We start from the raw sequence: 27,528 nt of genomic DNA, 5'->3' as shown, positions 1-27,528 counted from the left end.
CATCTCATAGAGCACTGATAGCTGGCTGTGGCCATCTCATAGAGTACTGATAGTTGGCTGTGGCCATCTCATAGAGCACTGATAGCTGGCTGTGGCCATCTCATATAGTACTGATAGTTGGCTGTGGCCATCTCATAGAGCACTGAGAGCTGGCTGTGGCCATCTCATAGAGCACTGATAGTTGGCTGTGGCCATCTCATAGAGCACTGATAGTTGGCTGTGGCCATCTCATAGAGCACTGATAGCTGGCTGTGGCCATCTCATAGAGCACTGATAGTTGGCTGTGGCCATCTCATAGAGCACTGATAGCTGGCTGTGGCCATCTCATAGAGTACTGATAGCTGGCTGTGGCCATCTCATAGAGCACTGAGAGCTGGCTGTGGCCATCTCATAGAGCACTGATAGTTGGCTGTGGCCATCTCATAGAGCACTGATAGCTGGCTGTGGCCATCTCATAGAGCACTGATAGTTGGCTGTGGCCATCTCATAGAGCACTGATAGTTGGCTGTGGCCATCTCATAGAGCACTGATAGTTGGCTGTGGCCATCTCATAGAGCACTGATAGCTGGCTGTGGCCATCTCATAGAGCACTGATAGCTGGCTGTGGCCATCTCATAGAGCACTGATAGTTGGCTGTGGCCATCTCATAGAGCACTGATAGCTGGCTGTGGCCATCTCATAGAGTAATGATAGCTGGCTGTGGCCATCTCATAGAGCACTGATAGCTGGCTGTGGCCATCTCATAGAGTAATGATAGCTGGCTGTGGCCATCTCATAGAGCACTGATAGCTGGCTGTGGCCATCTCATAGAGCACTGATAGTTGGCTGTGGCCATCTCATAGAGCACTGATAGTTGGCTGTGGCCATCTCAGAGTACTGATAGTTGGCTGTGGCCATCTCATAGAGCATTGATAGTTGGCTGTGGCCATCTCATAGAGTACTGATAGTTGGCTGTGGCCATCTCATAGAGCACTGATAGTTGGCTGTGGCCATCTCATAGAGCACTGATAGAGGCCTATATAACATTTTATATACCGCAACAACTATTATAGGACTTGATATTTTTGTATCTTTAGTATCTCTAGGTCTAAATCTGCCTTATTTGGTTCTGATTGTATATTGTTATGACCCTGCATTGCACACTGCTACTGGATATGAGATTGTGCACCGTGAGGCACAAGAAAGATTGGAAAAAGAAGTCAGAAACTTGGAATCTTGAGAAAGTAAAACAAGTACGCTTTAGTTGCTATTAGTTTGGTTCTATTTTCTTATTTCTAATGAAATGTATTGTTTCGTTGAGTTGACTTGGCTATAGGATATAACAATATGTTAAATGACTCTGGTGTTGATGTTGAGTTAAAGGTTTTGGTTGCGCCTTTTATAAGTATCACTCTGTTTTGAAATTTAGAGTGTCGTTGGTTAGATTCATAATACACGTTAAATTTAGCAACCTAACTCAGCGTTCCTCAGTACCCTTTGAATAAATACCTTTTTATAAAAAGTATAAATGTAGGGAAAGGCTTTAAGAGCTCTCACCTCCCCCCCCCCCTCTAATATAAAACTCAAAAGATGGAGCATGTCTACTACAAAAGATTAAGAAAAAAATCATTGCGTTAATTAATGTAGAGTAGAATAAAGAACCAATTGGGGGGGGGGGATCAGAAACTGGCTTTAGCTATCAACTCGTTGCCCTATTTTATGCAAATGTATAAGGTTGTAGTGCAGAGGAGCGAGACTGTTACATAGTGTATCGTTCCTTAGTGACTGTTCAATCTCAAATATTACTTCTATTATAAAATCGTTTTAGAAGACACCCTTGTGAGCAGTAAGGGAGATAAAAATAACCCAATGTATTTCTGAACTATTTTAGAAATTGGCTTCAACTTGTTTGCATAATGAACTACGTAACAAAAATGACAGATCTCTAACAGTTTTCAAACAGCCTAAATTGTGTTAGTACTATCTTAAGAGACACATTTAAAAAACATGTTTTCCAGAGAGGATTATGGGAATACCTCCAGTAGTCTTCCATGTAAACCCTCCCACTCCCTGAGGTACTTTTACACTAGGTTGACGAGCATGGATGTAACTGAACAAGACTAATACTAATTTCCAGCGATGGGCAGGGGAAGCAATTTGCACGCTGTTGTTAAAAAGCCAAGCGATCACGGATCAGCCCTCAGGGGCTAATAATTTATTCCGAAAACAATAGTTGTCTTTCTTTAATCTTCTTCACCAGCCGTCGCTCGCGGCATTGATCTTAATTAGGCACATCACACTACACAATATTTATCTTGGCCTCTGCTTTGTCCTGTACATCTAGCAGAGACTCAATGGTAAGTATAACACAGGAAGACAATTATTATTAACACTGCAGTATTGACGTTATTTTTTGTAAGACACATGACCATATCAAATGTGTCCGTTAATCTGAATAGCAGGAGATGAGAGCAATAATTTATACTCTTAAGAGAATTTAACTTTTCCAGGTGACCTTTACAAAAGGATGTATTCCACATTTGGTGGTATGCAGTTACTGACGTCCAGAAGTCAAACTCTGTAAGCTGTCGTCCATGACCTTCCAGAAGCCCTCCCCCCTCCATTAAAAGTTCTGGATCCGCTAGTGCCCGAAGTAGACTCAGGCTCACCGTAGCGCTAGGGTGGAAAAGGTCGTTAAAGGAGACGATTAGGTCAATAGGGAAGCAATAAGGGAGCCCCGTTCAGGTGCCTAAGGACCGACCATTGCACTGGCGGGGAGGGAAGGATGCCCCAACAAACATGTCACTATCCACACACCGCCGTTCATCAAAAAACCGTTTTATTGCGACACCTGCACGGCTGATGTGGTACAGAGTACGAATATGGGGGAGTTTCCTTGATGTGCTCGGCCATTGGCCTCGCTTCTAATCCATGCGCCTGAGCCATCGGTTATAGGGGATGTAATAATTTACATCTTTTGGTTCTTTCCCATACAAAAGTTTGTTCAGACAGGCAGTTGGAGGCAAGCTTCTATAAGCCTGGAGTTTTAAGAGTCATAGACTCAATCTTATAACGACAATTAGAAGGAACAACCGCAACGTGAAACCAATAATGAACGGGCGATATCGGTGAGGACTCTAGTAAAGGCTGTAACAGGACCGATTGTTATAGGCCAAGATCTGATTTTTTAAAAATTATCGTTCACTCTTATTCAAGTTTTTTTTTCCCATTTAATACTCCATGTCCCATGCCGAATTCCAAACTCTCCAACTAATTTGATATTATAATCAAGTAATAAACGAATTAAGGTAAAAGTAAAGTTTCCTTTTCAGAACTTGTGGTCTATAAGGCAGATGATGTAAAGGTCATCTGTTTCTGTAAGTCATGGTTAACGAGGGTGTGGCTAGCACAACGACCAACCGCCTTTACTTTTCTCAAACTAATGTAAGGTACTCATAGGAGTTGGGTGGACTTGGAGGCGCCCTAAGGATCTGGAAAGTAATAATCCCAGCCTAAACCACAATTCGTTCCCGGGACCTCAGGTTTGGATGTGGAGCTCCTTACCACTCAGCCACCGCGGCTCCACTAAACAAACTAGTTTATGATATAAATGTAGTAAATATCTATTCGTTTGACGATATTTATGGATGGACAGTGAGATACTACGAAGAGGCGCGGTGGCTGAGCGGTAAGCGATTTGCTTCCGAACCAGGGTTCAAATCCTGGTGAAGACTGGGATTTTTAATTTTGGTCTCTTCGGGCGCCTCTGAGTCCACCCAGCTCTAATGGGTATTTGACGTTAGTTGGGGAAAAGTAAATGTGGTTGGTCGTTGTGCTGGCCACATGACATCCCCGTTAACCGTAGGCCACAGAAACCTTTACATCATCTGCCCTTGTGACAGGTGGGGAAATGTGATGTGTGTTTGGCGCGTTTTATGTCTAGGGGATGATTATTTTTAAAGCTATCACATTATTTACATAAATATACATATAAGAATAACAAGATTACAAAGAGAGTTTGTGTAACACAAACTCAGAGGCGGCCCCCGTCGAAGTCGGATCCCTGTCGGATCTGCATATTCGCAAATAATATTCAAGAGGTGATTTAATTTTGATGGTCAAAAGTAATAATGTTTCAAAGATTCATTTGCCGTAAATTTAAATTAAATAAAAAATAGTAGATTAGTTTTAGTATATTAAAACATTGCAATATTGATCAAAACGTTTGGAAATGAAAATCTACACTTTTTTTTACACTTTAAGTTTAGAAATTGAAATTCTACATCTTAATCTAGTCTATTTTAGTCTTAACTAGATCTAGAAATTGTAGATCAAGACTCTAAAATAATTTTAATTAGAATATAAATCCAGATCTAGATATACTGTAATAAAAATCTAGATCTAGTTTTAAAAAATCTAGATTAGATCTAAATCAAGATATCATTCCTTTTTTAAACGCGAGTCACATAACGAGGCTTAATAAACATTACTATACCGAGTTCTTTTTTCATTTCATTTAAGGAATTCATTCCATATGACGTCAAAGGAAAAAAAATAACACTACGTCACACGGCCTAGCTAGACTAAAAATCGTCTTCATCATTACGAGCCATTTATCGAGTGTTCATAGACATTGGTGCACCGAGTGCGTTCTTTTAGCATTTCTTTTAAAGAATTCATTCCATATGACGTCAAAGGAAAAAAAAAACACTACGTCACACGGCCTAGCTAGACTAAAAATCGTCTTCATCATTACGAGCCATTTATCGAGTGTTCATAGACATTGGTGCACCGAGTGCGTTCTTTTAGCATTTCATTTAAAGAATTCATTCCATATGACGTCAAAGGAAAAAAAACCACTACGTCACACGGCTTAGTTAGACTAAAATATGTTTGTTTGTAAAATGTTTTACATGTTTCGGATGTTCCTTCAGAGTTGAAGATAGTTTACTTCCTAGTCCAAACCTCCCGCAGGACGACGGGGGATGGGAGCGGGCAGGGTTTGAACCCTCGACCGTCGATAAATCCGAACGACAGTCCAGCGCACAAACCGCACGACCAGGCAACCAACAAAATATGTTTTCATCATTACGAGCAATTTTCGAGGATTAATAGACATTGGTGCACCGAGTGCGTTCTTTTAGCATTACATTTAAAGAGTCATTCATATGACGTCAAAGAAAAAAAATTCCATTACCTCACAATAGGCTAGTACCGGTACCATAAAAAATGTCTTTATTTACACGAGATATTTAACGAGGGTTCATAGACATTGGTGCACTGAGTTCTAATAGAATTTATTTAAAAAGGATCAAAGCCGCATTGTTTTTGCGTTTTGTCTGTCAATCCTTCTGTCCGTCATCTTGATCTAAAAAAACAACAACTAAAAGTTATTAAAAATTGATTAACCTTTATTTTACGTTTCAAAACATCGCAATAATTTTTAGGTATGAACACAATTGAAAAGTTTATATAATAGATTGTTCCGGATGTTTGTATAAATAGTAAAAGAAAAAGAGAATTTCAGATAAATGTAATACCGTTAATTAAAATTTTTGGATGGTCTCGTATAAAAATTAGATGTACTACAGCCATGTGGAGAGATTTTCATACCTTACTTTGGTGTTTGGATTCTGTTTTCCTTAAAAATCGGAACATAATATTAACGATAATTAGATTTTTTAATGTTTTAGGTAGAAAGTTAAATGTACTGTAAGAGAGTAGTGAGTTAAAATATTTTTCATAAAAATCCGTAAAAACATTATTTCGTAAATGAGAAGATTATTTGTTTATTAATTAGAAGAGGGAGTTCATACAATTATTTGGCGTTAGTAGATTTTTTAAAAAATTCGGAACTTTCTGGCGACGATTTTTAAGAAACAAAATCCGGAACATTCTTTATGGATTACAAAACCTCTATGTTATGTTTCAGCAAGAAAATTAAATGTCTAAAAAGTAATATTCGGTAATCAATTCTAGTAAATTACTTTTTTTAAAGCCTTGAACAACCTATTGTCGATACTTTTAAATTTTTTTTAAAGATGAAAATACGGAACAATTTGATATTGATAACCAAATTATAGTGACGCATTGTCAAATAATATAAGTGTAATATTAGTAAATTATGCGATTTCAAACAATCATTAGGCATAATTCATGTTTTATAAAACAATATCCGGAACATTTTTACACTTAATGAAATATAAGTCAGTATAGAGATTTTGATTTAGCATTAATATGCTATTTACATAAAAAACGGAACAACATATTATTGATAATGTGTTTTTGCAACGTTTAAGCATGGAAATTGAATGTAATATAAATTAGAAGAGCAAACAAACATTTGTTGGGGTTGATTAGTTTTGCACAAAAAAATCCGGAACAATCAATTTTTAGATAATTAAAACTATTGAGATGTTACGGGAGGAAAATTAAAGGGTAAATCAGATTTTCAATTGCTTTTACAGTTCTAGTTTTTTTTTATTTAATCGTGACGGACAGACCGACCAACAGACAAAACGCACAAAAATAATCTTCTTTTATTCGGATGGGGGCACTAAACAAAAAATAAATAAAATCAGATTTTTTTTTAAAGTTTAAGGAATTTGTTTAGCACCCGATCATGTTGCGACGTTACGCTACTGCACGAAAATCGCTGCATAAAGAGTCCATTTAAAAAAATGTGCGTAATATTTACATACAAAGTGCATTATTAGCCTTTATAAACAAACAGAAATGTTTTCTTTTTAATTTTAGCAGCTAGTTGACCAGAAAAAACATCTTTAACTATTATTTATATTTGTTGTAAACATTTCCTGTACATTTTAAAAACATATTTGACTTAGTGATACTGAAAATACACAAAAATTGTCCATCTTTGTTAGCATATTGTAACATTGCCTCCCTTACATTTACGTAATTGTTTTAGAATTGGTGTATTTTTATGAAAAACTCGCTTGCATAGTTAATTTTATAAATTAAACGGTTTGCTTTTAGAAAACCAAAAGTAGCCGTTGCACCTAAACTTTTGAAGCCGCATTTAATGATGAAATAATCTTTTTCATATCTCTTCTAGTTTTCGAGATCTGAGTGTGACAGACGGACAGACGGACAGACGGACATTTTGCACAAACCTAATAGCGGCTTTTTCCCCTTACGGGGGCCGCTAAAAAGGGGGAGGGTTTGCAGCTATCTCTAGATAATAATGGATTTAATCATCACTCTTGCACCTAATAAGAGAGTATGTCACTTTGTCCTCTGACTTAGCTGGTATCCCTGTTGATGTCGCAGCTGGCTGTGTCCTGGCTTGAGGTTCTGCAGCTGGAGGTGGCGCTCTAGCGGATAGAGGGACGCCTGTGATATAGTTCTTGTGGAGTCTCAATTCCCAAAATCTAATATATGTAGTGGGCACAGTAGGGCGGGTGGCCGGCTACCGTGGGCACAAGGTTACTGCGGGCAGAGCTGATCTGCCGTGGGCAGCGTAATTGACAGGATAAGTCCAGTGAGTTGCAGAGGGTTGGCGTAGCTATGACGTCTCACACAGATCTGAATCTATAGGGACGTCGCACCTAATAGCTTGACAGGTGGGCTGTCGAATAGGCGGGCAATGCCGATAGCGCCAAGTGGTAGAATTGAGTAGATCTCAGTAGGCAAGTGCAGTGCTGAATAGCACTAAGCACATAAATAGTAGGTGATTCTCGATAGCAAATAAATAGGCAGGTAAGTAGATCGTTGATCCAATAAGTAGGCAGGTAAATAGGCAATAGGCAGACACCTGAGGGAGCCACCAGGTATTCCTCTAGGAGGGAGAATAAATGATATAGTCCAGACTCGATAGCTCAGCTCGAATGAGAATGAAAGAGAGTCTGATTTGAGTTGGTTTACTTTATATAAGCCTGGAAAATGCGGGCGGACACAGGAAATGTCCTAGGCTTAGCATTATCTTACACGTGGGTGAAGTCCGACAAGAGTCGCACCTTGGAGTATCACGCGGTGTGTTGACCCGAGTAATCTCTTAGATCAAAGAGATACTTAGGAGAAGGGGGGGGGGGGAGGAGTGACTTGCATTCCACACAAGGTGGTGTCCACTGCGGCTGTCAGACATCCTGTCGATAAGATCAAAGTCTGTGCGTATCTTTGCCCCGGTCAAGGGAAGATAACTCGAAAGACGGGCCTAGCTATCTCCAATGTGGTCAACTAAGTCTAGCCTGGAGCGGAAAAGGTGTGGCGGGTGAAGAATTTAGGGGTAGGATGGGGAAATAATTAAAATAAAATAAATAAATAATGAAAAATAATAATTAATGCTGTGATAAATTGGAGTGACTCTGACAGCGAGTTTTTGACTTGTCACAGCCCTATAGACCACAAAACCTGAAAGGGGAACTTTACTTTTTTTTTTGGTGAGATACTACACGATAAACTATTTTCTATAAAACACAATTAATAGACTTAATTAAAGAAGCTGCCATCGTTATGAGTTATGAAGAAAAGTGGTTGCATAATTAAAAGAGATGTTCATGTCGGAGAACGTTATAAATAGCTTGTTAGTGTCTCCAGTGCACGCAGTGAAAGACGTGCTGATGATGTTTGTAAGAAGTTGCAGGATTCTGTGTAGGCTCCTTTTAGAACTGCAGAATCAAGGTGGTCAGCTCATCTGGTTTTTAGGTGGCATTTTAAAAGTTCAAATTGGCGTCTTTGACATTGTTTGGTTTAAAATCACCAATAATCTGCTCAGATTGAATGAAAAGATGAGCTAAAAGGTTATAACCTTTTACTAAATTTCTAGACCAATATATTATGGTCCAAATCAAATATGCTATGGCAGTTGTAAATAATGGAAACGTTTTTGAGAAGTATTTAATTCGATATAGACTATTTAGTATATTAAATGTAGTTACAATGTTTTTGATCAAGAGGATCTATTTATTTATAAACCATACGGAAATATCAAATACAAAATTAGTTCGACCTTTTTTTTTATAAAATAAACGCTAATACAACGATATTTACAAATAATCGAAATGAAAATAGGCGGGAGAGGAGGGGTGCTAGAGACAAAAAGATTAACTTCTATTAGTGGACTTCATTTTTTTTCTCTTCCCATGATGCCCAGCACAGACTAAACTTAAAAGCCCAACCAACCCAATTACTGGCGCGGGAGTAAAGTGCGATTGTTGCATGCAAAGTGGACCTTGGCAGGGCTCAGTCTCTATTGAGGTCACGACCTTGTAGCAGGGCGGAATCTTAATGAAATTTGGAGAAGACGTTTTGCTTAGTGACGTCACACTTTCTCACGCAATAAAGTTTAATAAATAAAGAAAAAAAATAAGAAAGAAATATATAATAATCAATCAAGGCGTTTAATGTAATATGTACTTTTGAAGACCTTAGTAGCTCTAAGTGGTTCATTGCATCAGGGCCCACGATCAAACCGGCACTTGTAATGGAGAGATGTCTTGACTATAGCAATTTAAAACTTTCCAAATAAAACATTGTTACAATACCTCTATTCAATTCGTAACTTCGTGGGAACTTTTGAAACACTAAAACCTGGGTGGGTTGACGACTCTAACAATTGTTCTAGAAATGTAACAGATGTGTGGTGTGTGTGTGTTTTATTTTGCTGAGAATATAATTACTAACTCGTCGGCCACACGGGGAAAACCGTTTTAAGTTTTCAAGGGAAAAAAATCAATAAATTTAAATTTGGCGCGAGAACGAGAACATAAGTCAAACGAAGTGCACGTCTTTAGGTATCTGCCTCTTCCTTGATGAGTTGAATAAATGAATTTCAGGGACATTTAGCACATAGTCTTCTATGTCTAGATCTAAAGGACTTTTCATGCTTTAAAGCTTTTAATGAGTCCAGAGAAAAGCAAGTTTCAACATTTTTAATGTTTTTATTTGATGTGTCTCTATATCTAAATAAAAAAAAATAGTATTCATGAGCAATAGGAAATTGTTAAAAAATCATTACAAAGTCCAAAAGAAATTTTAAATAATTTTAAAAACCTTTTATTGTACTAATGTGACAGATAATTTAAATATCTCATTTAGTGACTTAGTTCACTTCATTAGTATGTTATATTTTCTTAGTTTAGTTTTTAGTCTCTTACTAGGTCAAGAATATTTTCTTCTCTCATGAGTTTCCCGTAAGCAGCGACTGTTTCTGACCAACAAAACCCAGTCTGATATAAAAATAAAACTTGGTCAATTAGGTCAGCACTTAATAAAGAATGTTTATTTTGAGGAAATACCAGCCGCGCTCTACCTCAACCGAAGGGCCAAAAATACATAAAAATAAATGGACGATTGCTCAAGATACAGAGAGAAAAAAAAAGGGAAAGGCCAAGGGCGATATTTTCTTCTGGTGATGTCTTTAGAATACAATCTACTTAGGATTTCTAGAAAGTTCTCTTATTCTTTCTTATTCTTTCTTTTTCTTTCTTTCTCAAGTGAAACCTGAAGAGAGTCCAATGACTTACATCAGTGATAAATTGTGCAGAGCCCTCCAGTTCAACGATGATGAATGAACGTGAAAGTTGGCTCGGCCCTGCCTTCACACACACACACACACACACACACACACACACACATAGCTGTATACTTCTTTCTTCACCTTTACCTCCACTAACACTAATGATAAATTTTGGGTGCATTGGTAAACTTATAGCACATTTATTTAAGAAGCTAATTTAAAAAATAAATGACTAAGGAAGTCTTCTGCTAAAATAATTCTCTCTATATATAATTCTCTTCTTCGCTCAAGAGTTTGGACGAGAAGAAGAAGTAAACGAAAGATCACTCTTTTATTTCTGCGGATAGAGTTATCCCACGAACTTTACCAGCCTTGCGTGTAGCGAAGTCATACAGTATATCATAAAAATTCTATTCCTACATAGATCACGCTCAATAGCTAGAATTAACAAATGTTTCAATCTATCTACGAGAATTGTTGAACTAGAGTAATTCTTCATTAGTTTGAGGCGCGAATAGCTTCTTTCACCAGATTTCAAAATTACGGGATAATGCCATTTTTTTTTTATCGCGCATAGGATTGGCATTTTCCTTATTGAATTGTCAATTTTTTTCTATATATTTTAGGAGATTCGTATGCGTTTTCTAAAGATTTAAATAATTTCCGGATATTTCCAGGACTTTTTCGTATATTTTGCAATTTCAGGAGATTTTCAGGAACTCCTGGTAAATTGACAGGAGGCCGCGGGAAATCTGTTATAAGTTATACAATGGTTTAATTTAAAAATTTATACACCTAGAATTAGCGCGGGTCCTATGAAAGTGCAGGGCCCACTCCGGTTGCATAAGTGCGGAGCCCACTGCGGTCACCCATTTCTGCAAAATAGCGGCGTATATACGCCGCCGGTCGACTAGTAAAATATTGTTGTAACTCTCTAAGGCAGGCACTCAACGAAAGACAGGTTGGCAACAGTAAACGATGTATTTATTTAGTATAACTAGCACAAGCATCAACAAATAGTAATAGTTACTAGTTAGACTTGGACGTCTGCTATAAAGTCACAGGGAGTAATATGTCTTAAGTTCTAAGAGTCCTACTTCATACCAGAACACAGAACAGACCACCGACACACTTCCCAGTGTCGCTCCAGGTCTCACACACAGTTTCCTAGTATCACACAGGATAGCACTCAGCACCAGACTGTTCAGACTCCCATGACTTTTAGCCGGCTCACAACAGTCCTTCTCCCTGTCTCTATATGTCTTTCACTAGTCGTGTTCAGTAGTGCTCAGATGCGCACCATTAGTGTAGCGCGGGAGCGGGGTTACAACATTGCCCCCTTCTCAGATCTGTTCGTCCCGAACAGATTCAGGTGCCCTACAGGGTGGTGGACGTTGGTCAGTGCAGGTGGAGGTCGGTCTGTGGGAGATACAGACGGCAGGGTGCGTGTTCCCCACAAAGTCATCCACACTGCTCTTTGCAGATGCCGCTTTCTCCTTTTCCAGTTGATCTGCCTTTGGTTAAGGGGGCGTCGATTTCGTTGTCTGGCCTTTCTCTCAATCAGCACCGACGGCAGCTTTATGTCAGGAAGAGAGGCAGTGGATGTCATGGCGGTGGTCATCAAGACCATTGGTCTTACACATTGCTCCAGCACGCTTTCTTGATGCACTGTAGGCCCCCAGGAGGCCAGGTTGTCAAACACGGCATAATCTTCAAGCGTGTCCGAAAGACATGTCTGTGGGGCACGTGGGCAACGTCCTATGTGCACAAGTTCATCAGCTGCAGGGTTCTTCTGACCACCTTCAAGGCCTCTCTCGCTGGTGAAAACAGAAGTATCGAAGTCCACTGGTTTCAGACCCTGTTGATGGGTTTCTTGATATTTGCACTCCCTTCGTGAAGCACCGCATGTACAGTTGTTGCTTACCGCCTGAATGCAACAATCAAAATTCAAGTTCCCCTCGTAGGTAGATCGACAGGGGTCCTTAAGGTCCAAAGTGACAGGCTCTAACGCAGGCTCAAAGTTGTCCTTCTCTGTCCGGGTCGTTGTGGCACTCAAAGCTGGTACAGCAAAAGTTTCAGTCGCGTAGCAGACTTTTTCTATTGCTTCAACTGTCTCTTTCTGTTCATCTGCGTTTTTCTTGTTAACATTGACGCATTCTTTGTAACTATCAGTACAGCCACAGTCTTGAATGAGTAACGGTTCATTGTTGTTGAATGATGGACTCCTCTCTCTTACTGGATTGATCTGGCCTTGCACGCTACGTATCAGTTTGTCCATAGAATGATTCATCGAATCCTGGAAAGTACAAAGTTCACATAACCAGTTCTGCATGGTGTTCAGCACCTCACCAATATCTGGTTCTATCTCAAACAGGTATGTTTCCGGATCCTCCCCTTCATCAACAAGAGCCTGCCAAAGACTGGCTCTCATTTTTTCTTTGGCACAGAAGATCCTCAGCTCCCTGTCTCGGAGCTCCTCTTTTAACTGTTTACAGCTAAGTTCATCTAGCTTCCTAAGCGTTGTCATTCTTTTCCTTTTGTTGAGCTGCCTAAATCCCACTTCTGACACCAGTTGTTGTAACTCTCTAAGGCAGGCACTCAACGAAAGACAGGTTGGCAACAGTAAACGATGTATTTATTTAGTATAACTAGCACAAGCATCAACAAATAGTAATAGTTACTAGTTAGACTTGGACGTCTGCTATAAAGTCACAGGGAGTAATATGTCTTAAGTTCTAAGAGTCCTACTTCATACCAGAACACAGAACAGACCACCGACACACTTCCCAGTGTCGCTCCAGGTCTCACACACAGTTTCCTAGTATCACACAGGATAGCACTCAGCACCAGACTGTTCAGACTCCCATGACTTTTAGCCGGCTCACAACAGTCCTTCTTCCTGTCTCAATATGTCTTTCACTAGTCGTGTTCAGTAGTGCTCAGATGCGCACCATTAGTGTAGCGCGGGAGCGGGGTTACAACAGTATATTTGAAAAGTTGCGAGATGACAGTGCTCGTGTAGGCCTAAATAAAAACAATACATCTCTCATTTAACCAAGTAGTAGTGACCATGTGCCAAGAATAAATAAACACCTCTCACGCTCGAAACGGTAGTGGCTCACCATTTTAGAAACGATTTTTTTATTCACAGTTTCGTCCCAGTGCGCTTGTATAAAGACGACATTATAATTTTCAGTAGCAAAAAAAAAATGTACTTCCATTTTCGTTCCAATTTTTAAGATTTATTTTTACGAACTCCCTCTTTGATCTTTTAACCATGTATCTATATACACTCGAAGTAAAGAAAGGCAATAATAACACTAAATCGATTTTTACTTTTTTATTTACGACGTTTGAAGTAGCATTTAGAGCATTATTTTCTAAAGACTCATTTATAAAAGGAACAGGTGAACACACAGTATACAAAATATTCACTTTCTCTTCTGGTTATACTAGGCCAAAACTAGCAGAGATCTTATCTTGTTTGCTTGTTTTGAATTGTCTTTCTAGATATGTCATGGTTTGCTTAACTAATATTGATCCAAATGTGCTCATGTGATCTTCAATGTGTCTACAAACTTATATTTGACCAGTAATTGACTAGATGATGTAATTCTCATGCACCAGGTCCGTGTGTCTTGACGATCTTTGAAAGTGGTCAAACAGTTCAAGTCTTCGTTTAGGTAACTGTAGAAGTCAGGAGCCACCATAAGGTCAACACACAGGTCAGCCTTGTCAGGTCCTTGCCATAGGACATTTGAAAATGATGTCCAGGAAAGATCAAACTTCTTGTAAGGAAAAGAAGGAAGACGCAATGATAGTGGAATCTGATTTAAAAAAAACCAACACTTTGTCAACCTGACGACTTACCTGGCAACCAGACAGAGAAGGGCGATGGTGAGATGAACACCGAACCAGACAGAGAAGGGCGATGGTGAGATGAACACCGAACCAGACAAAATATTTTCAGAAAAGTTTTTATTCGGGGCTATGGAGTGGCTGCATTCAAATAGTAACTCAATTTAGACTACCTGCATGATAGACTAACCTTCAAATCTTATGGTTTTAATTGCATAGTTGTATTCATTTACTTTTTTTTATAAGTTTGAAAACAAAAATGTTCCTTATAGAAAGCAAACAGAAAATTAGCACTTTCATAATCAGAGTTTAACTGTGAAAGAGGATAAGTTGTATGGGTTACTGAACAAAACTGATCCCCCATTGGCACTTGGTCTGGTCAATGTTGTTCTGTTTTACTGGTTGTTTTGACATTTGAATGAACTGCTTGAAGGCCAGTTGGCCCAGTTAACCTTTGCTTTCTGGACACAATTAAATACTAAAAATAGGGTTTGGAAAAAAAAATTATTTAGCTGACAACGCCAGATTTGTCAATGTTTTCTCAGAGTCCCTTAGGAAAGAGATCAACCCCTTGACTGGTTTATTCATTTGTTCACCTGTAGCCCTAATACGAAAAGTAGGTGACTGAAAAAAAGTCGAAACAACCTCTTCTCTTTTTTTTTTTTATTATAAACATGAGACATTTCAAGGATCAACCAAACATACTTTTGAGCCCGTAAATTAGAGTATATGTTACAATGACATTTTTACGGCCCGCTCTTTCTTTCCTTCACTTTCTAATATGCGGTGTCTAATAGCGGTGTCTAATATGCGGTGTCTAATATGCGGTGTCTAATATGCGGTGTCTAAAATACGGTGTCTAATATGCGGTGTCTAATATGCGGTGTCTAATATGCGGTGTCTAATATGCGGTGTCTAATATGCGGTGCTAATAGCGGTGATTAATATGCGGTGTCTAATAGCGGTGTCTAATAGCGGTGTCTAATATACGGTGTCTAATAGCGGTGTCTAATAGCGGTGTCTAATATGCGGTGTCTAATAGCGGTGTTTAATAGCGGTGTCTAATATGCGGTGTTTAATAGCGGTGTCTAATAGCGGTGTCTAATAGCGGTGTCTAATATGCGGTGTCTAAAATACGGTGTCTAATAGCGGTGTCTAATATGCGGTGTCTAATATGCGGTGTCTAATATGCAGTTTCAAAGGTTGTCATGGCTAGGGGTGTCAATGGGGTTAAGCTCCCATTGTCTATAAAGTACTCCTAATGGCATGCGTCTCAAATAGCCTCTGACAACTAAGTCCAGCACCTGGCCTGCTCGTGTGGCTTAGATATTAAGCCCGGCGAAACTGCTCTTACTAACAGGTGAAGGGGTAAAGGCGGATACCTGGCGCCACAAAACCGGGAGCTTCGGGCAGATGGAGCTCGTCAGCCTAGTAAGGCAGTTCATCTAGGAGAGGGGTACTCTGACTTCAAACCCCCGCTGCCTTGCGGTACTGAGGCTTCAGGAGACAACCTCGAGGAGAAATCAGGAGTGAAGCCCCTTAGGCGTTGGGAGTATCAGCTACGAAATTCCCTCCGGCAGCTTCTGCAACTGAGTTGGTGCCAAATGTAATGCGATGCGTTCCTTTGGATCACATCAGCAAGGTCGAGAGAGGGATCATGACGCATGGGCCACCCATGACCCCTTTATCCAAGGCCCAGGAATGCGCCCCGGAGAGGAAACTCTGGTGCTGCTGAAAAGCGGCTAAAACAACACGGGAGACAACAGTTACGGGTTATAAGTCCAACTTGATTGGCGTAATGTATGGACGCCACGGGTTGTCTCTGACGGTGGGAGAGGTCTTCGTGCCTCACTGATCAGCTACCGCCCGCCTCAACCTGGGCAGCCCCCAGTCAGTTAGGTGCTGATCCGCCACAGCCTGCCTGCTCTAATGGGTGCTTAGAGCTTAGTTTAAAACGACAAGTAGGCTGGAAACTTGCACCAAGCAACAAAAGAAAAAAAATTAAACTGAAAAAGAAAATCCCTGTCATGCGACTGGCCACTTGGAATGTCAGGACAATGTGTCCTGGTCTCACTGATGATCTAAGGCAGATCGACGATGCAAGGAAGACGGCAGTTATAAACAACAAGCTAAAAAGGCTACATATTGACATTGCAGCCCTGCAAGAAACCCGACTGGCCGAAAACGGCATGCTCCGCGAGACTGACTACACTTTCTTTTGGAAAGGGAAAGCACAGGATGAGACTCGAATACATGGTGTGGGCTTTGCTGTCAAGAACAGTCTTCTTCCCATGATAGTCCCTCCAGTTGGTGGCTCGGAACGGCTACTAAGCATAAGTATGATGACAGCATCTGGAAAAGTCACTCTAATTAGTGCCTATGCCCCCACACTATGCTCGCTTCAGGAGGACAAAGACAAGTTCTATGAAGACCTCAAAGAAGCCATTGCAAACATTCCTCAAAAAGAACATATGATCCTTCTAGGTGACTTCAATGCCAGAGTAGGATCAGATCACACTACCTGGCCAGACTGTCTTGGGCTTTTTGGAATCGGAAAGATGAATGAGAACGGACAAAGACTGCTTGAATTCTGCACATACCATAAGCTCTGCATTACCAACACATACTTCAGAACAAAACCACAGCATTGTGTCTCATGGAGGCACCCTAGGTCTGGGCACTGGCACCAGCTGGATATGATACTGACACGAAAAAAGGACATTGGAAATATACTGCTGACACGTAGCTACCAAAGCGCGGATTGTGATACTGATCATACTTTAGTGTCCTGCCGGACAAGACTGCTGCCAACTAAGATCCACACTTCACAGGGAAAAAGAAAATCACGCCTGAATACTACTAGCACAAAAAATCCTGATCTTTGCACCGAATTTGAGAACAAATTAGAGGAAGCTTTTAAAAACTTCTCTGTGACTGAGGTAGAAAAAAGCTGGACGTTTATGCGTGATACAATCTACCAAACATCATCACTGGTCTTTGGAAACAAAACCAAGAAAAGCGAAGACTGGTTTGAAGCTAGTCTACCAGAAATGAAAACTACCACTACGAACAAGAGAGCAGCCATGCTAATCTACAAGAAGGATTCCACCCCAAGCAACTTAAAAAGGCTCAGAGCTGCACGTAACAATGCCCAAAGAGTAGCGAGACAATGTGCTAACAAATACTGGCAGGAGCTATGCGAAGATATTCAATCTTGTGCCGACTGTGGTAACATAAGAGGACTATATGAGGGCATGAGAAAAGCCTTTGGACCTCACACCAGCAAGTGTGCTCCGCTCAAGTCAAAAGATGGCTCAATCATCAGCGATCGTGCGCTGCAAATGGAACGATGGGTAGAACACTATGCAGAACTCTACCAGATTGAAAACGCCATCTCACCAAATGCTGTTTCCAACTTCCCATCACTTCCAGTTTTGACGGAATTAGACGAAACGCCCTCAGTAAAGGAGCTGAGCATTGCCATTGACATGCTTGCACATGGGAAAACACCCGGAGGAGATGGCATTCCTGCTGAAGAAATTCAGGCTGGAAAACATGCCCTAATCAAACCACTCCATGAACTGCTAAGCTTGTGCTGGGAACAAGGAATGGTCCCCCAGGAATTGAAAGACTCCAACATTGTTACAATTTATAAAAATAAAGGCGACCGCTCTGATTGTAACAATTACAGAGGCATCTCACTGCTTAGCATAGTCGGAAAGGCTTTTGCTAAAGTATTACTAAAGCGATTACAGATCCTGGCAGATCGTGTTTATCCAGAGTCGCAGTGTGGCTTTAGGGCAGGTAGATCTACAACAGATATGATTTTCTCTCTGCGGCAGCTACAGGAGAAGAGCAGAGAACAAAAGCAGCCCCTCTTCATAGCTTTTATTGATTTGACCAAGGCCTTTGACCTTGTTAGCAGAAGCGGTCTGTTTGCTGTACTAGAGAGAATCGGCTGCCCAAATAAGTTAAGAAAACTAGTGTCAGCTTTTCACGAAAATATGCAGGGCACCGTTCAGTTTGAAAGTTCTTCCTCCAGGCCATTCTCCATTAAGAGCGGTGTAAAACAAGGATGTGTACTGGCCCCTACACTATTTGACATCTTCTTCTCAGTCGTACTATCCAGTGCTTTTAAATCCCTGGAAGACGGAATATACATCCATAGCAGATCCGATGGAAGGCTCTTTAACCTGGCACGTCTTAAAGCCAAAACGAAAAGGCGTCGTATCTTGATAAGGGAACTGCTGTTTACCGATGACGCGGCACTCGTATCTCACTCACAAGGAGGTCTACAGAAGCTAGTGAACGCCTTAGCAGCTGCTTGTCAAGAGTTTAGCCTTACTATAAGTCTCTCCAAGACCGAAATCCTGGCACAAGACGTCGCAGAAATACCTATAATACAAATTGGGAACCACACCCTTTCAGTGGTGCAGGAATTTACCTACTTGGGTTCAACAATTGTCAGTAACCTAGACTTAGACATCGAGCTGACAAAAAGGATAGGAAAAGCTACCACAGCATTGGCAAAACTCTCCAAGCACGTCTGGGAAAATGGTAAATTGACCACAGCGACCAAAATCCTAGTCTACAACGCCTGTGTTGTGAGCACTCTCCTTTATGGCAGTGAAAGCTGGTCAACATACATGTACCAAGAGCACAGATTGAATAGTTTCCACTTGCGCTGCCTGAGACGCATAATGGGCATCTCTTGGAGGGACCATGTCTCCAATCAGGAAGTTTTGAGATTGGCCAATATGAACAGCATGTATGCTCTCCTGACACAAAGAAGATTACGCTGGCTCGGACATGTCACCCGCATGCCAGATGGTAGAATCCCGAAAGATATCTTATATGCTGAGCTTGTGGAAGGAGTCAGACCCAAGGGCCGCCCAAGACTAACATATAGAGATGTCTGCAAGCGAGACATGAGAGCCTCAGGCATCAGTGAAAGTATGTGGGAAAACATAGCCAAAGACCGGAGTGCATGGAGACAGACTGTGCGTGCTGGGACAACCCTTGCTGAGAACAAAAGAATTGAAGCGGCTTTAATCAAGAGGGAAAAAAAGAAAGCTGCCCTGTCTGCTAGCCCTAAATCAGAGGCATACACATGTACGAATTGTGGCAAAGTCTGCCGTTCTAGAATTGGCTTGATTAGCCACACCAGATTCTGCCCCGTCTCAAGATTAAGCCAAAACCAGTGACTCACTTGGGCGCATCCATTGCCTTTCGAGACAAAAGGAGCCATATAATATGCAGTGTCTAAAATACGGTGTCTAATAGCGGTGTCTCATAGCGGTGTCTAATATGCGGTGTCTAATATGCGGTGTCTAATAGCGGTGTCTAATATGCGGTGTCTAATATGCAGTGTCTAAAATGCGGTGTCTAAAAGCGGTGTCTAATATCGGTGTCTAATAACGGTGTCTTATAGCGCTGTCTAATATGCGGTGTCTAATATGCAGTGTCTAATATGCGATGTCTAATAACAATGTTTAATTTGCGGTATCTAATATGCGGTGTCTAATATGCGGTGTCTAATATGCGGTGTCTAATATGCAGTGTCTAAAATGCGGTGTCAAATAGCGGTGTCTAATATAGGTGTCTAATAACGGTGTCTTATAGCGGTGTCTAATATACGGTGTCTAATATGCAGTGTCATATATGCGGTGTCTAATAACGGTGTCTAATATGCAGTGTCTAATATGCGGTGTCTAATATGCGGTGTCTAATATGCGGTGTCTAATAACGGTGTCTAATAGCGGTGTCTAATATGCGGCGTCTAATATGCGGTGTCTAATATGCAGTGTCTAAAATGCAGTGTCTAATAGCGGTGTTTAATATAGGTGTCTAATAACGGTGTCTTATAGCGGTGTCTAATATGCGGTGTCTAATAGCGGTTTCTAATATGCAGTGTCTAATAGTTGTGTCTAATAGTGGTGTCTAATAGTGAGGTCTAATAGTGGTGTCTAAAATCGGTGTCTAATATCGGTGTCTAATATGCGGTGTCTAATATGCGGTGTCTAATAGCGGTGTCAAATATCGGTGTCTAAAAACGGTGTCTTATAGCGGTGTCTAATATGCGGTGTCTAATATGCGGTGTCTAATATGCGGTGTCTAATAACGGTGTCTAATAGCGGTGTCTAATATGCGGCGTCTAATATGCGGTGTCTAATAGTTGTGTCTAATAGTGGTGTCTAATAGTAAGGTCTAATAGTGGTGTCTAAAAGCGGTGTCTAATAGTGGTGTCTAATATGCGCTGTCTAATATGCGGTGTCTAATAGCGGTGTCAAATATCGGTGTCTAAAAACGGTGTCTTATAGCGGTGTCTAATATGCGGTGTCTAATATGCAGTGTCTAATAGTTGTGTCTAATAGTGGTGTCTAATAGTGAGGTCTAATAGTGGTGTCTAAAAGCGGTGTCTAATAGTGGTGTCTAATATGCGCTGTCTAATATGCGGTGTCTAATAGCGGTGTCAAATATCGGTGTCTAAAAACGGTGTCTAATAAACTGAAAACTATAAGACACCGCATATTAGTCTCCGCATATTAAACACCACATATTAGTCACCGATATTAGACACCGCTATAAGACACCGCTTTTAGACACCGCTATTAGACACCGCATATTAGACACCGCTTATTAGACACTGCATATTAGAAACCGCATATTAGACACCGTTATTAGACACCGCTATTAGACACCGCTAATACACATCGTTATTAAACACCGCTATTAGACACCGTTATTAGACACCGCATATTAGACTCTGCTATTACACATCGTTATTAAACACCGCTATTAGACTCTGCTATTAGACACCGCTATTAGACACCGCATATTAGACATCGCATATTAGACACCGCATATTAGACACTGAATATTAGACACCGTTTATTAGACACCGCATATTAAACACTGCATATTAAACACCGCATATTAAACACCGCATATTAGACACCGCATATTAAACACCGCATATTAAACACCGCATATTAAACACTGCATATTAGACACCACTATTAGACACCGCATATTAGACACTGAATATTAGACACCGTTTATTAGACACCGCATATTAAACACCGCATATTAAACACCGCATATTAGACACCGCATATTAAACACCGCATATTAAACACCGCATATTAGACACCGCATATTAAACACCGCATATTAGACACCGCTATTAGACACCGCATATTAAACACCGCATTTATTTCTTCATACCATGAGTGTAAGACCTACAGAAATTAAGTACATTTTCCGACCTCCGTAATGAAACGCCACACTCCCGTCCCCCCTCTCTACATTTATTTTGTTATTTTGTTCTCTAAATAAAAAGAAATATCAATTTTGATTTGTTAATTGTAATTGTATAATTGACCCCATATGAATGTAGTGAAATGTCAATAGATCTCTAGATGTATCTTTTTAATGCTATTAGGATTTAGTTTATTTTTTTTTGTCAGTGTTACAAAGTACCATTACTTGTACTCTCTCTCTCTCTCTCTCTCTATCTCTCTTTTTATCTTTATAAAAAAAGAAAAAGATTTATCTTCTTAATACTATTATAATTGGTTTTGGTTTTATTTATTTAGACCGCCTCTCAAAAGAAGTGAGAATGAAAGATATACGAGAGAAGTATGAAATTCAATGCGAATACATACGACAGTTGAAGAGATCTCCTGATCAATGAGTGTTTTTTTAGCATATAAATATATATCCGGTATGACAACCTTGTGGATCCGAGACCAGGAGTGGTTTTCAGAGGCTCTTTGAGACGCATGCCATTATGAAGCATTCTATAGGTAATGGAGGGCTTATATTTATTACCACTACCGGCAATGACAACCTTTCGAAAGTGGTAATGGACATATATGGTATTACTTCTGTAAATAAAGTCGGATTATATGCCCATACTATTGTAGATATACTTAAAGGCTCTTTCTGTAGTCAGTGCCAGCACACTGATCCACTTTTTCATTTTGGATACATGACCTTGAAAAATATTTGATTTAGTGCCGTAGGCCTTTCAGTATGTTTCAGATTTTCATCTATGGATCAAAAGCTTTACACATTAAAGTATTTTGTGTATCCGGTTGATAAGCTATTTTTGAAAAGTAATATTGTTATAAACCTGGTGGTGGCACAGATGGGGGTAGTGGTGTGTTTGTAGTCAGCCGACGCAAATCGCCCCAGGCCAGCGCTAGACAAGCGGTCAACCGTGACGAGTTACGACGATCAGCCGAGACGAGTGTCAACACGGCGGTTCGGGAAGGATCGACGGCAGTTCGGGAAGGATCGCCGACGTGAACAGAGCTCAGGAGCGTCACGAGAGTTGTAGTCATCTGACCACCTAGAAACGTCGAGCGGCGTTCTGTCCGGTTCGAGAAGGCCAATAGGGCCCCTATATAAGAGTGGAGGTGACGCAGTCAAGACGGTTCAGAAAGCGGGTTCACGACAGGAGTTCAGAACACGGTCGACTACAGCACAGTTCAACGGTGTGGTTCTGTACGGAGCATTACGACGGTTCAGTGCGGAGTACTGTCAAGTACAGTTGAGACGAACGGCGTCTTGATCTTGGTCTGTGATCGAGTCCGACACAACGAGCCTAGTGTGTGAAGTCAGTCCTGAACTGTTGAACCCAGTGCAAGCCCGGAACGAGACGGAGAGGCCAGTGCAAGAGTTGATACGGCGGAACGGTGTTATCGGAGAGATATTTGTACAGTGTACGTGTTGCCAATTGTACAGTATTGGCTGTTATTTATTCAACTATTAAAGTGTTACGTTACTTTGGAGCCCTGAGTTGTCAAGTTCTTTAAGTTGGTGGTGTCTGGTGCAGTTTGCAGAGAGCCTGGATAGTGAGATTCGTAACTATATGATAATTATAGGATAATTATAGGATAATTATAGGATAGGTCGTAGGAAATCACATTTTCTAAAGCCTTCACACGTTTGTAGCTCCTTTGTTGTGTGTGTGTGTTTTAGTTGGCAACATTGAAGTTGCATTGAACGTCCTGTCGTGTCTTGTGACAATCCCAACAATTGATGCCCATTTGATCCAGAGGTGAAACCTATCATGAACCTAGCTTTCCTCAACCCACGCTAACAAGGGGGAGGGAGGATTTTTTGTTTACGTTCAACGAGCTTAAAATCTTTTTTTGCAATTGTATTTTAAAATAAAATAATCAAGAGACGTCGTTTCTTGTTCTAACTATGTTCATTTAAACAGAGTTAGCTTTAGAGGTGTCAGACCATAAAATCCTTTTCAACTTTTGAAAAATTGAAATTCGTCTCTGATTTTGCTAGAATTACTTTTATTATAGACGCACTACTTGAGCCGAGAATGTTTTTAACTTTTCAGTATCGACCTTACTGCATCTTTGACCTGCGCTTTTTTATCTAGCCATATGACGAATCGTGCGCTATAGACGCCATGATGTTGAATTTCTACAGTTTACATGGAAACACTTTGAGAGAAAACCTAAGTTGTTGTTTTTCATCGGAAAGCTGGGAGGGGGGGGAGGGAAGAATTTAAAAGTAAACTATTAAGAAACATTGCCCAAAACCAACGCTATTAGTTCTCCAGTCTCTATATTTGCAAAAGAGATCAGACTCTTGTGAAGTAGCGGTAACTCTTTTGAAAAGGAGATCAGACTAGTCTGAAATGCAGTCTTTCAATATGTCTTTCAATATCTCCATTGTGCTGTAATTCTATAAGGACAAATCTTTTAGATTCCAACTATCTATATCAAATGAATAATACTGCAATATTATCGTACCAGGAAGCAGCCATGAGACATGAAGATAGTTCCATTCATCTTTACCTAGGTAGAAAAAAAAAAGCAAATTAGATTACACTTTCTAAAGAGATTTTCACATTTAAATTTATCCTATAATTCTAACCCAGTTTCTCTACGTAACTCAATACATCCTTCCATTTCCGGACACCAAGGTAATAGTTGTCCAGTAATTGTAGAATAGACAGGAAAACCAGTTCACGAAACTATACCCAAGCTAATGGTAACCTGTCATCAGTTGGCCCTGGCCTTGGACAAGAAAAACGAATCTGCAGTGTCAAGTCTGTTGCTTTACATACATTCTTAATCCTAGGTTGGGGACTCACCATGTCTTAGGTCATCACGCTACAGCAAACGGAGTCATTAATGAATAAAATAGTGAAATATCTTCTGACCTGATCATGTTGTGAGTTCAGTTTCTCGATTTGTAATGGCTAACTAGTTAGATAGTTAACCTATCTTTTGGTCTAGATTACTCTAGATAGTCTAATGTCTTGATAGTTAGATAGATAGATGTCTAGATAGATAGATGTTTAGATGTCTAGATAGATAGATGTTTAGATGTCTAGATAGATAGATGTTTAGATGTCTAGATAGATAGATGTTTAGATGTCTAGATAGATAGATGTCTAGATAGATAGATGTTTAGATGTCTAGATAGATACGAATAGATAGATGATAGATACGAATAGATAGATGCACATCTCTTGACTTTTACTACCCGCTCTATCCAACTCATGTCTGTCGATACGTACGCTGGCTTACTGGCAGTGAGACGTCGGGTAACTCCCCTTGACACTCTTGCGACGTTTGTCTCCCATTTTCTCATCTAGTTCCCTCTCGTCTCGGTTCTAGTTCCGCTGACAATATTGTAGACTTTGTGAACCAAAGCCTTCTTGTGCGGTCCTGCCCAATATCTCTCATAGCCTGTAGACGTAGGCTCGTGAATACAAGGAACAGCATTGGTTGCTTGAAATAATTATTGATGGCTACTAAGAAAAATATAAAATAAATGAATGACTAAATAAGACTTATTCTCCTAGTTTGACTACTGGAGGCCTTTGCAGGTCAGAAACGAGGTATTGTTATATTCAACAACTTTTGGGATTCTATAAACTCACTTTTATTTTGAGTACAAACTTTTTTTTCTTTTTTTTTTCTAGACCAAACGACAGTAAAAACTTAATTATACATTTGTTTCGTTCATCTTCTGATCCTCCGAAAGTGTGTTTACTTTTTAAAAGACAGTCAAGTCGACAAGTTTTTTTTGTAGTTCGTAGATTTGAAATAAACATTTTTCATTCACTCTTTTTTACTAAAGTAATGATGCATTCTGTTTTGAAAGAAATATTGGCTGCCGGGATACATTCATGATGTAGAGGTCACGTGACATTCACTTGTAAAGAGAACATTCAAATGAGTGACCAAAAGTTCACACCGGCTCACATAAATCTGAGACAACAATGTGGACCTCAATGAACCTGTGTTTTGTAGGCTAAATAGTTGTTTAGTCTTTGGCCAGTTCTATTGAAGGTGAGTATGTTATTATTATTACTAATGTTAATTAACATAGTCCTGACTCTGACAATAGAGAAGTCAATCTTGTAAGCTAAACACTTTGTATAATAGTGTAGCTGAGACTTATTAATGGTACACTTTGAATTATAGTGACGTTGAGTCTTATTAGTATAGCACTTGTGCTATCATAAAGTTACTTAGTTAGAAGTACGCTCTAATCTTTGTCTTATCATTAAGAACTTTATCCTTTCCTTTGGTTTTGCTAGTACCCTGTCCATCATACGGTACATTGACTATTGGACATATTCACAATGATAAATTATCTGTAAATAGCTTGAAGTTTGTTGTATCTGGTGTATAAAATATCGGAGATGTTAATAAGCTACTTACTTTTTTTTTCAAGTAGACCTCTATACGATTTTTGTGTCTTTTTTCTTAGAACTACGAGAACCAAATTTCTAAACTCTCCCCCCCCCCCCCTTTTTAACCATAAAGTAATATTTACATGTAGAAAGTTTAGTGGTTCACTATGTGAGAGATTCACTTTGTGAAAAATTTACTCTGAGAGACTCACTCTATGTCATAGATTCACTCTGTCAGAAGTTCACTATGTGAGAGATTCACTTTTTGTGAGAAATTTACTCTGAGAGATTCACTCTATATAAGAGGTTGACTATGTGAGAGGTTTACTATGTGAGAGTTCACTTTTTTTGTGAGAGTTCACTTTATGTGAGAGGTTCACTCTATGTGAGAGATTCACTCTGTTTGAGAGGCTCAGTACGTGAGAGATTCACTCTGTGTGAGAGGCTCAGTACGTGAGAGATTCACTCTGTGTGAGAGGCTCAGTATGTGAGAGATTGTTTGTAAAATGTTTTACATGTTTCGGATGTTCCTTCAGAGATGAAGAAAGTTTACTTCCTAGTCCAAAACTCCCGCAGGATGACGGGTGATGGGAGCGGGCAGTGTTTGAACCCGGGACCATCGATAAATCCGAACGACAGTCCAGCGCGCATACCGCACGACCAGGCAACCATAGAGATTCACTCTATGAAAGAGATTCACTCTATGTGAGAGGTTCACTCTATGTGAGAGGTTCACTCTATGAAAGAGATTCACTCTATGTGAGAGGTTCACTCTATGTGAGAGGTTCACTCTATGAAAGAGATTCACTCTATGTGAGAGGTTCACTCTATGAAAGAGATTCACTCTATGTGAGAGGTTCACTCTATGTGAGAGGTTCACTCTATGTGAGAGGTTCACTCTATGAAAGAGATTCACTCTATGTGAGAGGTTCACTCTATGAAAGAGATTCACTCTATGTGAGAGGTTCACTCTATGAAAGAGATTCACTCAATGTGAGAGGTTCACTCTATGTGAGAGGTTCACTCTATGTGAGAGGTTCACTCTATGAAAGAGATTCACTCTATGTGAGAGGTTCACTCTATGTGAGAGGTTCACTCTATGTGAGAGGTTTACTCTATGAAAGTGGTTCACTCTATGAAAGAGATTCACTCTATGAAAGAGATTCACTCTATGAAAGAGAGAGATAGAGATGAAGCGAGAAAGAGAAGAGGATTTTGTTTGTAGCAGAGACTTAGATTAATCTCCTCAACAAGAATATCATTTTCACAGTTTTATTTCCAGCATTCAACGGCTTTGTGTTTGGTATCTATTGTGTAAGTATGTAATAGTGCACATGAACTAATTCTAGTTTGCCTTTCTGGTGGCTAAATTATTTCATTATTGCGCCGCTACCTTACTGCATATGAGATTCTTTGTGCTGAGTCATTTCACTCTTGTTCCAGGGGTCTGGCTCCTGCTCAAGTCATCTTCTACGACATTTCTTTTTCTTTAGGGTTTCCCTTCAATGTTTGTTGAGTGATGTCCTAGAGACTG

General features: G+C 40.0%; 1 protein-coding gene across 4 annotated transcripts in view; it reads left to right on the top strand.

Annotated features, from left to right (window-relative positions):
* Positions 1–27,528, top strand: part of LOC106054497 (orexin receptor type 2-like) — a 254,435-nt gene that overhangs the window by 10,026 nt on the left and 216,881 nt on the right. Inside the window, exons 1-2 of one of the 4 annotated variants that reach the window (XM_056020622.1) lie at positions 24,960–25,181; positions 25,278–25,647. The gene's annotated coding sequence lies outside the window, so the exon portion shown is untranslated. Of the gene's footprint in view, positions 1–24,959; positions 25,648–27,528 lie in introns of those variants that run through there. The other 3 variants (XM_056020621.1, XM_056020623.1, XR_008776610.1) reach the window with 3 other exon arrangements.

This window comes from Biomphalaria glabrata, chromosome 2 (assembly GCF_947242115.1).
Source record: "Biomphalaria glabrata chromosome 2, xgBioGlab47.1, whole genome shotgun sequence".
Lineage (NCBI taxonomy): Eukaryota > Metazoa > Mollusca > Gastropoda > Planorbidae > Biomphalaria > Biomphalaria glabrata.
The sequence above is the reverse complement of the archived record's forward strand: the minus strand, read 5'-3'. Positions and strand labels throughout refer to the sequence as shown.